Here is a 14,106-nt window from a genome sequence, read left to right as displayed (position 1 = left end):
ATACTGGGAAATTTCCGCCCAGTCTTTCACTCTTTGCCGGGAAAATCCATATATTGGCCCAGTATGAATATCACCCTTCACATTCAATAACTATGTTTAATGTTAGCTGTAATTGTAAATGTGTCCTCGTTACTGATGGCAAAAAGGCGAAAATGTCCTGTATACAGTATAATATTTTATTGCTCAATTGATATTTCATGTCAAATTACGTAAAACTAAAAAATTGTAACGCTAACAAATGATTACTTGAAAAATAGTAAGTGCAGGACAATTAACTGTTTCTGATTTTAGAAAGTGTTTAAAAAATAGTCAGGGCTGAAGTACAAACCAAGGGTAAATAAATGTCTGAGAATGGGGCAGTCATATCTTCAGAGGTTAAAATATATCATCTATCATTTTGTTGCTATTTCGTTAAAGAAGTCTGATCTGGTATTTTGATTCAAAAGATATTTGAAGAAATACTAAGGCAGAGCAGATAAAAAAAGTCAAGGAAAATACAATTTCAAATTGATATTTAAATACATCGAATTCCAGATGTGACCTTGTTCACCAAGTCTCTGACTCATATTATGGTAGTGCTACTGCTAGACTTGCCCCCATCTCTAGAATCTACAATTTATAAAGAAACATCATTCACTTTATAATTTTGATCACTTCGATGTCTGATTTTAGAGTTTTGAATGAGGGGAGATAAGTTTATCGAAGAATGCAGTTAGTTCTTTACAAAAACAAAGTGGCTGATAACCAGAATGTGCTACTGGTGGCTTGCTCAAAGTCACATACTTCAGGAGCCTGAAAATCATAGAGTGCAGTGGTCAGAAGCGGTCACTGATACCGAGCCTTATCTTGGTTATCCTGGTCTTGATTCTGTCCCTACCTCCCTGAGGATTGTGTTACAAGTTCCCACTGATGTTGTAGAAACCCTCTCCATTCCAAAGAGTATAACCTACTATCTTTACAGTTATAAAACATGGTGTTCCAGAGCTGGAAAATCACATCCTTTCTACTCAAATATCTTTTTCACCACAATGTTTTATAAGGATTTACAATCTTAACACTTACATTTGATATAGACATATTTTAGAGGTTCATTTTCCTGAAAATAAAAAGTTCACATGGACTTTTTTCTTGCTTCCATTTGACTAGTACATGTATAGTATCTTTTATTTTATTTTGGCTTTTGTGTGGGTTAGAGGTGTGAGGGGGTAGATCAATTAATATTGGGGGAAAATCTGTCAAAATAAAGTTGTCAATGCTGAAATATTCTGGCTTTAATTAGACATCATGAGGTAACATTATTTAACGCCACTTTGCTTCTATAATTGGAATGTCTATGGTTGTTCCTGTGTAAGTAGTGTCTTTGTCACAGATAACCCAGTAAATATATCACAACTCTGTCACAGATAACCCAGTAAAGATATCACCACTTTATCACAGATAAACAAGTAAATATATCACAACTTTGTCACAGATAACCCAGTAAATATATCATAACTCTGTCACAGATAACCCAGTAAAGATATCACCACTTTATCACAGATAAACAAGTAAATATATCACAACTTTGTCACAGATAACACAGTAAATATATCACAACTTTGTCACAGATAACACAGTTAATATATCACAACTTTGTCACAGATAAACAAGTAAATATATCACCACTTTATCACAGATAACCCAATAAATATATCATCACTTTGTCACAGATAACTCAGTTAATATATCACCATTTTATCACAGATAAACAAGTAAATATATCATCACTTTATAACAGATAACCCAGTAAATATATCACCACTTTATCACAGATAACCCAGTAAATATATCACCACTTTATCACAGATAACCCAATAAATATATCATCACTTTGTCACAGATAACACAGTTAATATATCACCATTTTATCACAGATAAACAAGTAAATATATCACCACTTTATAACAGATAACCCAGTAAATATATCACCACTTTGTCACAGTTAACCCAGTAAATATATCACAACTTTGTCACAGATAAACCTGTAAATATATCACCACTTTATCACAGATAACCCAGTATATATGATACTACTTTGTCACAGATAACCCAGTAAATATATCACCACTTTATCACAGATAACCCAATAAATATATCATCACTTTGTCACAGATAATGCAGTAAATATATCACCACTTTATCACAGATAAACCTGTAAATATATCACCACTTTATCACAGATAAGCCAGTAAATATATTACCACTTTGTCACAGATAACCCAGTAAATATATCACCACTTTATCACAGATAACCCAGTAAATATACCACAACTTTGTCACAGATAAACCCAGTAAATATATCACAACTTTATCACAGATAAACAAGTAAATATAATACCACTTTGTCACAGATAACCCAGTAAATATATCACAACTTTATCACAGATAAACAAGTAAATATATCACAACTTTGTCACAGATAACACAGTAAATATATCACAACTTTGTCACAGATAACCCAGTAAATATATCACCACTTTGCCACAGTTAACCCAGTAAATATATCACAACTTTGTCCCAGATAAACCTGTAAATATATCACCACTTTATCACAGATAAGCCAGTAAATATAATACCACTTTGTCACAGATAACCCAGTATATATAATACCACTTTGTCACAGATAACCCAGTAAATATATCACCACTTTATCACAGATAACCCAGTAAATATACCACCACTTTGTCACAGATAACCCAGTAAATATATCACCACTTTATCACAGATAAACAAGTAAATATATCACAAATTTGTCACAGATAACCCAGTAAATATAATACCACTTTGTCACAGATAACCCAGTATATATAATACCACTTTGTCACATATAACCCAGTAAATATATCACCACTTTATCACAGATAACCCAGTAAATATACCACCACTTTGTCACAGATAACCCAGTAAATATATCACCACTTTATCACAGATAAACAAGTAAATATATCACAAATTTGTCACAGATAACCCAGTAAATATAATACCACTTTGTCACAGATAACCCAGTATATATAATACCACTTTGTCACATATAACCCAGTAAATATATCACCACTTTATCACAGATAACCCAGTAAATATACCACCACTTTGTCACAGATAACCCAGTAAATATATCACCACTTTATCACAGATAAACAAGTAAATATATCACAAATTTGTCACAGATAACCCAGTAAATATAATACCACTTTGTCACAGATAACCCAGTATATATAATACCACTTTGTCACATATAACCCAGTAAATATATCACCACTTTATCACAGATAACCCAGTAAATATACCACCACTTTGTCACAGATAACCCAGTAAATATATCACCACTTTATCACAGATAAACAAGTAAATATATCACAAATTTGTCACAGATAACCCAGTAAATATAATACCACTTTGTCACAGATAACCCAGTATATATAATACCACTTTGTCACATATAACCCAGTAAATATATCACCACTTTATCACAGATAACCCAGTAAATATACCACCACTTTGTCACAGATAACCCAGTAAATATATCACCACTTTATCACAGATAAACAAGTAAATATATCACAAATTTGTCACAGATAACCCAGTAAATATAATACCACTTTGTCACAGATAACCCAGTATATATAATACCACTTTGTCACATATAACCCAGTAAATATATCACCACTTTATCACAGATAACCCAGTAAATATACCACCACTTTGTCACAGATAACCCAGTAAATATATCACCACTTTATCACAGATAAACAAGTAAATATATCACAAATTTGTCACAGATAACCCAGTAAATATAATACCACTTTGTCACAGATAACCCAGTATATATAATACCACTTTGTCACATATAACCCAGTAAATATATCACCACTTTATCACAGATAACCCAGTAAATATACCACCACTTTGTCACAGATAACCCAGTAAATATATCACCACTTTATCACAGATAAACAAGTAAATATATCACAAATTTGTCACAGATAACCCAGTAAATATAATACCACTTTGTCACAGATAACCCAGTATATATAATACCACTTTGTCACATATAACCCAGTAAATATATCACCACTTTATCACAGATAACCCAGTAAATATACCACCACTTTGTCACAGATAACCCAGTAAATATATCACCACTTTATCACAGATAAACAAGTAAATATATCACAAATTTGTCACAGATAACCCAGTAAATATAATACCACTTTGTCACAGATAACCCAGTATATATAATACCACTTTGTCACATATAACCCAGTAAATATATCACCACTTTATCACAGATAACCCAGTAAATATACCACCACTTTGTCACAGATAACCCAGTAAATATATCACCACTTTATCACAGATAAACAAGTAAATATATCACAAATTTGTCACAGATAACCCAGTAAATATAATACCACTTTGTCACAGATAACCCAGTATATATAATACCACTTTGTCACATATAACCCAGTAAATATATCACCACTTTATCACAGATAACCCAGTAAATATACCACCACTTTGTCACAGATAACCCAGTAAATATATCACCACTTTATCACAGATAAACAAGTAAATATATCACAAATTTGTCACAGATAACCCAGTAAATATAATACCACTTTGTCACAGATAACCCAGTATATATAATACCACTTTGTCACATATAACCCAGTAAATATATCACCACTTTATCACAGATAACCCAGTAAATATACCACCACTTTGTCACAGATAACCCAGTAAATATATCACCACTTTATCACAGATAAACAAGTAAATATATCACAAATTTGTCACAGATAACCCAGTAAATATAATACCACTTTGTCACAGATAACCCAGTATATATAATACCACTTTGTCACATATAACCCAGTAAATATATCACCACTTTATCACAGATAACCCAGTAAATATACCACCACTTTGTCACAGATAACCCAGTAAATATATCACCACTTTATCACAGATAAACAAGTAAATATATCACAAATTTGTCACAGATAACCCAGTAAATATAATACCACTTTGTCACAGATAACCCAGTATATATAATACCACTTTGTCACATATAACCCAGTAAATATATCACCACTTTATCACAGATAACCCAGTAAATATACCACCACTTTGTCACAGATAACCCAGTAAATATATCACCACTTTATCACAGATAAACAAGTAAATATATCACAAATTTGTCACAGATAACCCAGTAAATATAATACCACTTTGTCACAGATAACCAAGTATATATAATACCACTTTGTCACATATAACCCAGTAAATATATCACCACTTTATCACAGATAACCCAGTAAATATACCACCACTTTGTCACAGATAACCCAGTAAATATATCACCACTTTATCACAGATAAACAAGTAAATATAATACCACTTTGTCATAGATAACCCAGTAAATATATCACAACTTTATCATAGATAACCCAGTAAAGATATCACAACTTTGTCACAGATAACCCAGTAAATATGTCACAACTTTATCACAGATAAACAAATAAGTATATCACAACTTTGTCCCAGATAAACCTGTAAATATATCACCACTTTATCACAGATAAGCCAATAAATATAATACCACTTTGTCACAGTTAACCCAGTAAATATATCACAACTTTATCACAGATAACCCAGTTAATATATTACCACTTTGTCACAGATAACCCAGTAAATATATCACCACTTTCAGATGATAATCTGACACAGAAGGAGGTTTCAGTTTTTGTTTCGAGTATTCCCCTTTGCTGTTTTTTGGTGGCTAATGGTGAGATGGTAAACCTGGATTGGACCACAGCAGGGAATGACACACTAGAGGGACCAATCAACACTTCTGGGCTTTATTACCATATTGGCTTGTCCATATTTGTCTCAGTATTTTTTTGAACTCTTTACAAGTTTGCTAGCTATGCCAAGTGTTGCTGAAGTCAACTGTTAAAGACAAGGATCTACATTAGTGGAGGAAGGGTTTAGGGTTCTATGTTGTGTCCTTTGGCTATATGTTGTGTCCTTTGGTTCAATGTTGTGTCCTTTGGTTCTATGTTGTGTCCTTTGGTTCTATGTTGTGTCCTTTGGTTCTATGTTATGTCATTTGGTTCTATGTTGTGTCCTTTGGTTCTATGTTGTGGTTTTATGTTGTGTCCTTTGGTTCTATGTTGTGTCCTTTGGTTTTATGTTGTGTCCTTTGGTTCTATGTTGTGTCCTTTGGTTTTATGTTGTGTCCTTTGGTTCTATGTTGTGTCCTTTGGTTTTATGTTGTGTCCTTTGGTTCTGTGTTGTGTCCTTTGGTTTTATGTTGTGTCCTTTGGTTCTATGTTGTGTCCTTTGGTTTTATGTTGTGTCCTTTGGTTCTATGTTGTGTCCTTTGGTTCTATGTTGTGTCCTTTGGTTCTATGTTGTGTCCTTTGGTTCTATGTTGTGTCCTTTGGTTTTATGTGGTGTCCTTTGGTTCTATGTTGTGTCCTTTTGTTTTATGTTGTGTCCTTTGGTTTTATGTTGTGTCCTTTGGTTTTATGTTTCAGGCTGTGGAACCAGATCCAGGTCTGTGTGTCAACTGATCTGTGTGTCGGGTGTCAATTGTCTAGTGTGTCTGATCCATATGCCAATTGATATGTGTGTCAGGTCCATGTGTTAATTATCCTGTGTGTCAAATGCATGTGTCAATTGCCCTGTGTGTCAGGTCCAAGTGTCAATTGTCATGTGTGTCATGTCCATGTGTCAATTGCCATGTGTGTCAGGTCCATGTGTCAATTGTCCTGTCTGTCATGTCCATGTGTCAATTGTCATGTGTGTCATGTCCATGTGTCAATTGCCATGTGTGTCATGTCCATGTGTCAATTGCCATGTGTGTCATGTCCATGTGTCAATTTTCCTGTCTGTCATGTCCATGTGTCAGTTGTCATTTGTGTCATGTCCATGTGTCAATTGTCATGTGTGTCATGTCTATGTGTCAATTGTCATGTGTGTCATGTCCATGTGTTAATTATCCTGTGTGTCGAATGCATGTGTCAATTGTCCTGTCTGTCATGTCCATGTGTCAATTGTCCTGTCTGTCGTGTCCATGTGTCAAGTGTCATGTGTGTCAGGTCCATGCGTCAATTGTCATTTGTGTCATGTCCATGTGTCAATTGTCCTGTGTGTCATGTCCATGTGTCAATTGTCATGTGTGTCATGTCCATGTGTCAATTGTCATGTGTGCCATGTCCATGTGTCAATTGTCATGTGTGCCATGTCCATGTGTTAATTATCCTGTGTGTCAAATGCATGTGTCAATTGTCCTGTGTGTCAGGTTCATGTGTCAATTGTCCTGTGTGTCAGGTCCATGTGCGAAATTATCTTTGTGTCAGTTTAGTGTGTCAATTGATCTTGGTGTCAGGTTCGTGTGTCAGCTTACGTGTGTGTGAATTTCAATTTCAATTTCAACAAATTTTATTTCACTTAGAAAAAGGATTGAACAACAGGCATAGCCTATATTAGTTCTCTCCTAAAGGTTACAATGAGTATATATATATATATAATACAGTATGTTGTTATTTTGTGAAATTTCAAAGTTGATTATTTTAAGTATGAAACATAAAATGTTTAAATATAAGATATGAGTTTGGAAGTAAGGACACTATTTAAGAGTTGTTCTAATATATAAAATAGTGTATTCACTATGTTTTCCAAAATGTATAATTTTTGAGAGCGTTGAATCCAGCATCCATGACAGGAGTCCCTCCACTCATGGGATACAGACCACACATGTCCACATTGACTTATCAGCCACTGGTCATCCACCCATGAGTTTTAGGGCCAGTCATGGATACTGCATTCTGATTTTCACAATTAAGATAATTAAGAAAGAAAGAATTTGGCAGGTTTTGAAGTGTTGGTGGATTCAAATCAATAAACAAAAATTATACATGTATTTTGTAGGGATTTGTTAATAAGTAGGTAAATCAAGGATTGTACATTCTCTTAAGAAAATTTTATAGTATATGAATGACAGAAATGGGTAAACAGAAAGATGCAAACTGAGGTTTTGAATTGGTCCACCATTATACAATTGTCCTTACTTATTAACTATTCTATCACATAAAACAACACTATGCAATAATTATAATGAATGATACATAGCATACAAAACATACAAAATATATGTTTATTATGTAGAAGCATAGTCGTAACTGATGGTCTTCATATTTAAGAGACAAAACATCAAATCAGAAATATATAATGTATCAACATGTGGAAATCTATGTGTAACTCTGACAAACTCAGAAGTACATTCATCACAATCTCCACAGCCAGATAGAAGTACATCCAGAGTGAAATGATTGTGATTAACATCAAATAATTTATCCTTGAGGGTTTTACGTGGTTCATCATACTTGTCACAAATGAGAAAAAAATGATGTACTGTTTCATGGGCATTACCACAGGTACAAGTTCGTGATTCACGAGGATGCATGATCTCTGTGTAGATCAAAATCAAGGTTACTTGAAGAATTTCTAAGTTGGCAGAGTAGGATGTTGTATTTTCTATCACCTGCGGAGACATAGGTAGAGTTTCTGCTTGGGTCTAGTAACATGATGTCAATTACAGCTCTTCTTAAAAGCTGTTTAACCCTTTCACCCCTATGTAACTTTAGTTAACTCTTCCAGGCATTGATCTTGATGAGTCCATTTTGGTCTCCAGTGATGAAAGGGTTGATGTAGTGATGTGATAGTTCATTATAATCTTTATAAGTGTAGACGGAATAAAGCTCTTGGCATAAGTATTTGTTCTGCACACAGGAATTGTAAATATTCTTTCATTTCTTAATAGGTATGAGTTCATATTGTTGAAAAAGGTTTCAATTAATTCAAGTGTGGGGGGCAGTTCATGTACGAATTTTATATAGAAGAATAATTCTGTGTTTTTTCCGTCTTGCAGCAGGGTGTCCCATTCAAGTTCACAATAAAGTTTATAGTGTGAGGTTCCTTTACGCAGTCCTGTAATTAATCGAGCAGCCTCTATTTGGATAGATTCAAGTAAAGTTGCCTCCTGCTGAGTACAATTATCAAAAATGATATCACCATATTCTAGTATAGGTCTAAAATAAGCGGTATATATAGTGATTAGTGTTTTACGACTCATTTTATATTTAACTAATATAATTTTATACGTTAATACGCTTTATTATAAATAAAGTTGATATGGTGATGCCACTTACTGTCTTCAGAAAAAAAGACACGAAGATGTTTATGAGTTGACACATTTGCTACAGTTTCATTTTGAAAAATGACATCAGGAGAAATTATATTTCTTTTCCGACTAAAAGTTAAAGATTCTGTTTTAGTAGGATTAAAATTAATGTCCCATTTCTTAGACCATATATTTACATTTTCAAGATCAATGGATAGACTATTGGCTGCATCGAGTGGAGTAGTTTGTATCACTTTAAAAAAGAGATGTATCTCATTTGTTATACATTCAGTAATATCATTTATGTAAATCAGAAATAGAAACGGACCGAGGACTGATCCCTGGGGGACACCAGCACTTACCAGTCTATATGATGAGAAGATGCCTTCTGTTATCACTCTATGTTTAAGATTAGTTAAGTAATCTTTAAACCAATTAAGGAGATTTCCTTTAATACCATATTTTTCAAGTTTAAATAATAAGCATGGAAGCCAGACACGATCAAATGCCTTGCTTACATCACAAAATATTGATCTAATTTCAAGTCCTTCATCAAGTTTTTGTATAATAGTATTATACATGGATAATAATTGATAAACAGTAGAGTCACCAGGAATAAATTCAGACTGGTATTTTGTTAGTAGTTCAAATTCCTGTACGTGTGTGTCAGGTCCATATCTTAGTGGATCTGTGTGTCAATTCCATGTGTCTATTGATATGTGTGTAAATTCCATGTGTCTATTGATCTGTTTGACAATTCCATGTGTCTATTGATCTGTGTGTCAATTCCATGTGTCAATTGATCTGGTTCTCAGGTCAATGCGTCAATTGACCTGTCTGTCAGTTCCATATCTTAGTCGATCTGTGTGACAGGTCCATGCGTCAATTGATCTGGTTGACAGGTCCATGCGTCAATTGACGTGTCTGTCAGTTCCATATCTTAGTCGATCTGTGTGACAGGTCCATGCGTCAATTGATCTGGGTGACAGGTCCATGCGTCAATTGACCTGTCTGTCAGTTCCATATCTTAGTGGATCTGTGTGTCAATTCCATGTGTCAATTGATCTGTGTGACAGGTCCATGCGTCAATTGACCTGTCTGTCAGTTCCATATCTTAGTCGATCTGTGTGACAGGTCCATGCGTCAATTGATCTGTGTGACAGGTCCATGCGTCAATTGACCTGTCTGTCAGTTCCATATCTTAGTGGATCTGTGTGTCAATTCCATGTGTCAATTGATCTGTGTGACAGGTCCATGCGTCAATTGACCTGTCTGTCAGTTCCATATCTTAGTCGATCTGTGTGACAGGTCCATGCGTCAATTGATCTGTGTGACAGGTCCATGCGTCAATTGACCTGTGTGACAGGTCTATGTGTCAATTTACTGTGTGCCAGGTCCGTGTGTCAATTTACCTGTGTGTCAGGTCCGTGTGTCAATAGATTTTTCTTGTCTCCAATAGTTGATCATTTGTCCAGTCCATGTCTCCATTTATTTCTATTTTATCAGGTCCTTCTCTCCGTCCGTCCGCGTCAATTTGTTGACTATTTGTCAAGTCTGTGTTTCCATAGTTCCTACCTGTTGCGCTTTGGTCTGTGTGCCATTTCTTAGTCTATATAGGTAGACATGTAATAGATTTATCTACTAAACCCATTTGTAATACAGAAATGGCCCTGTTCGTCTTTTACATCTTAGCCATTAAGATTGTTTAGTTTGTGAAACGTTTTTCTCTGAAATCTAAGCCGGAGAATTTTGATAGTTTTGCGAGTGTCAGATTGCCAGTGTGCTGCCCTGCCAGGGGTTGGAGAGGAAAGTCGTTCAGTCTGGATTGTTGGTAAAAACTGGGTTTTATTTGTATCACAAGGAGATAAGATTGTGACAAGAGGTATTTGTGTCGGCCATACACACCCTGTACAGTTATTTGGAGGAGACTGGCCTTACACAAGGCGCTCTTGTTTCTAATTTTTATATTACAGCTGGTGAAATTACGGGGATCAAAACATGGCGGTACTCTAGCGCTGTATAATGACTAGCCTGCTGTGTTCTATAATATGTGTTCTTAAAATTGTGTGTATTTAGACACACACATTCAAACCGATGTCTCCCACCCCCGCTCTAGGTATGGGTTCCCCACTTAGAAGAAGAGTAAAAAGTGATCAAAGTTATTTTAAGGCAGTATACAGGCACCTGTTTGTGTTACTACTGTACACGACAGAACTACACCTATAGCAGGTAGTACACTAGAAATTGTTTAACATACATTTGTCATCGTTCGCGCTTATTGTTCTAAATGCATTTTTATAAATGAAATATGGATGAATGCAAAATCTATCCGAGGTCAGTAAAGCGGGGAATAAAGGTCACTGTGACCTACATTTGATTAATAGAATCTTCCCATACCTTGAGGGTGTGACAGAGAATTATCCAACCCGAGGTATGATATTAATGTCTTACCTTCAGGAGACTTTGCCGAGGGTAAGACAATCAAGAATATCATTCCGAGGGTTGGAGATTTCCATTTATTGGTTACCATTGTTTTTTGACAATAGGCCCTTGTCAATTGTTTAGTGTAGATTGCTTATATATTGCCAATTGTTTGGTGTAGATTGCTTATATATTGCCAATTGTTTAGTGTAGAATGCTTATATATTGCCAATTCTTATCCAAATATGATTTCGTTTGGTGCGTTCCAATTACAGGTGACATTTATCATATACACTTGAGTGAAGCATTTGTTCATTATCAGTTTCGTTGGTCATTTGGTTTTTGACATTTCATTAGTGTTTGTTGCCAGTTGTTTATTACATTCTATTTGCCCTTTGCCACTTGCAAACGAACATACAATTTCAATTTGCAACAGACAAACGGCGATGAAAAAGTAGCAAGTCGTCTCTAGATAACAAACCCTTCAGTATTTCGTCTGTTTTCACGCGAGTTCCGCTTTATAAAAACAGGTTTTTCTGACATCGCTTATAATTGCTGTTTGGAAATAATAATCGGCATTAAGTCGACAAAGGTATGCAAGCACATACAGTTTAGTGACTTTAGTTTGTTACAGGGATGTGTCAGGCTCCTCAGATTTTGGCTAGTGCCGAATACAAAAATAGACTTTAAAATGTCTGTTGCTCCGCAGTTTCACAGATGTGTTTGGCAGGTCTGGCATATTACATATAATACATTCGACTCTGTGACATTTCATGTATAAAAAGACGGGTTAGTTTATTGTTTACGTATGTGTAGCTATCAAATAGTTTGAGCACTGAAATTCTTCAAATATTACAATATATGTACCATAGAATGACACTGTCCCTACACCAACGTCAGCCATCCCAAGCAGACATCGTAGACGGGTGGACATTGTGTTCTTTCACCGTCGTTTAATGAAATAGACAATTCGGAGTATGCCGTTTCGTTTTCTCTCCTTTCTTTTTGTCTTTTGTTTTATCTTTTTACACGTGTTTTCAATTAACATGATAAGTTTTTGGACCACCAGGACCCATAACCCCGCCCCGAGTTATGAATTCAAATGTATCCAAACCCAGAAGTTAGATTAGAAACATATATATTTTCGTTAATGTGTCTGACCAATGTGTTTTAAGTGTTCTCTAAATGAGTAACAAATTAAATTGACCACATATCACCAGGAAGGTTAGGGCTGATATCAGGGCTGTATTGAGCGGTTCTAGATTCCACATCAATATATATATGAAGTTGAACTAGACGATGATGGCACATTTCCTGCTGTTATAGGTAGTTTATAGATGTTCTTGGATGAATTTGATTGGTTTACAACAATACTGCATAAATATCAATACATTGTAATATACAATATCTCGGCGCGTCCGACAGATCACTGTTTACACACGAAACAAACCCCACTAAATTACCCGCTCCTGTTATTGTTTACTGGGGAAATCGGACCCATTGTGCGGGTCACCCCCAGTGTCCAGCCTGCTGACCAGTGTCATATTGCTGACCAGTTCATCAGTGCTGTCCATCCTGGACTGTCATTATTAATTACAAGATCTGACCAATATGTTGTAACGGTTTTCTTACCAGCAGGATCTTTCTATTAATCCCGACTGTTTTTATTTCCACTATCTTATATTACAATATCGTTTATTTCTGGACAGCATTGGCTTCAACGACAGTCCACATAAATACTGATTATTGCCATGGTAAATATTGTCTACATGTATCTCCTGTATGTTTGGGGCAAGAACAGACCTGCCGTATCCCACGCGTGTATGTGGCGACTTACATAGGGTCCTGAAGAGTTGCGTGCCAAGGATAATCTGCTCTTTCATTTCCTGCCGACCCTTTGTTTTAGCCAGTATCTCCCTCGTCACCGGTCATCAGATCAACTACGTATAATAACAAATAGTAGAACGCTGTTATAAATGAGGCGTCAAATGTCCGGATATCGAGTCTCCTTGACTTTATTTGAGTACGGATTGCGAATTTTCCGTATACAGGTTAAGTTTGGCGACAGTGGTTCCAGTCTGGCGATTAACGTCCCTGTCCTGTGTCTCCAGAACATTGTGCCCTTTTCTTCTTCCATATAGATATTGTCAATGATATATATAGATTGGCACCATGTGTGTTAACCTTACGGCAGGAGTGTCCGACTACAAACATCTACGGACATCAGTGGTTCAGAGGTGTATGCTTTTTATCACAGTTTTTGATGTGGCTACATTGCTGTTAAGTTAACAAAAGCATTGTTCAACTGGGTTTGTCAATAACCTTTGAAGAATCGTGATTTGTATTTGATAAACCGGAAGTTCGTCTCTGTCAAATCCTGGTAAATCTTTTTCGCATTGATACAAGGAGCCTTGCTGTTGTTGTATGCCCGACCCCCCCCCCCCCCCCCCCCCCAC

This window comes from Mizuhopecten yessoensis, unplaced genomic scaffold, assembly GCF_002113885.1.
Source record: "Mizuhopecten yessoensis strain PY_sf001 unplaced genomic scaffold, ASM211388v2 scaffold8427, whole genome shotgun sequence".
In the NCBI taxonomy this organism is placed as follows: domain Eukaryota; kingdom Metazoa; phylum Mollusca; class Bivalvia; order Pectinida; family Pectinidae; genus Mizuhopecten; species Mizuhopecten yessoensis.
Note: the sequence above shows the minus strand (reverse complement) of the source record.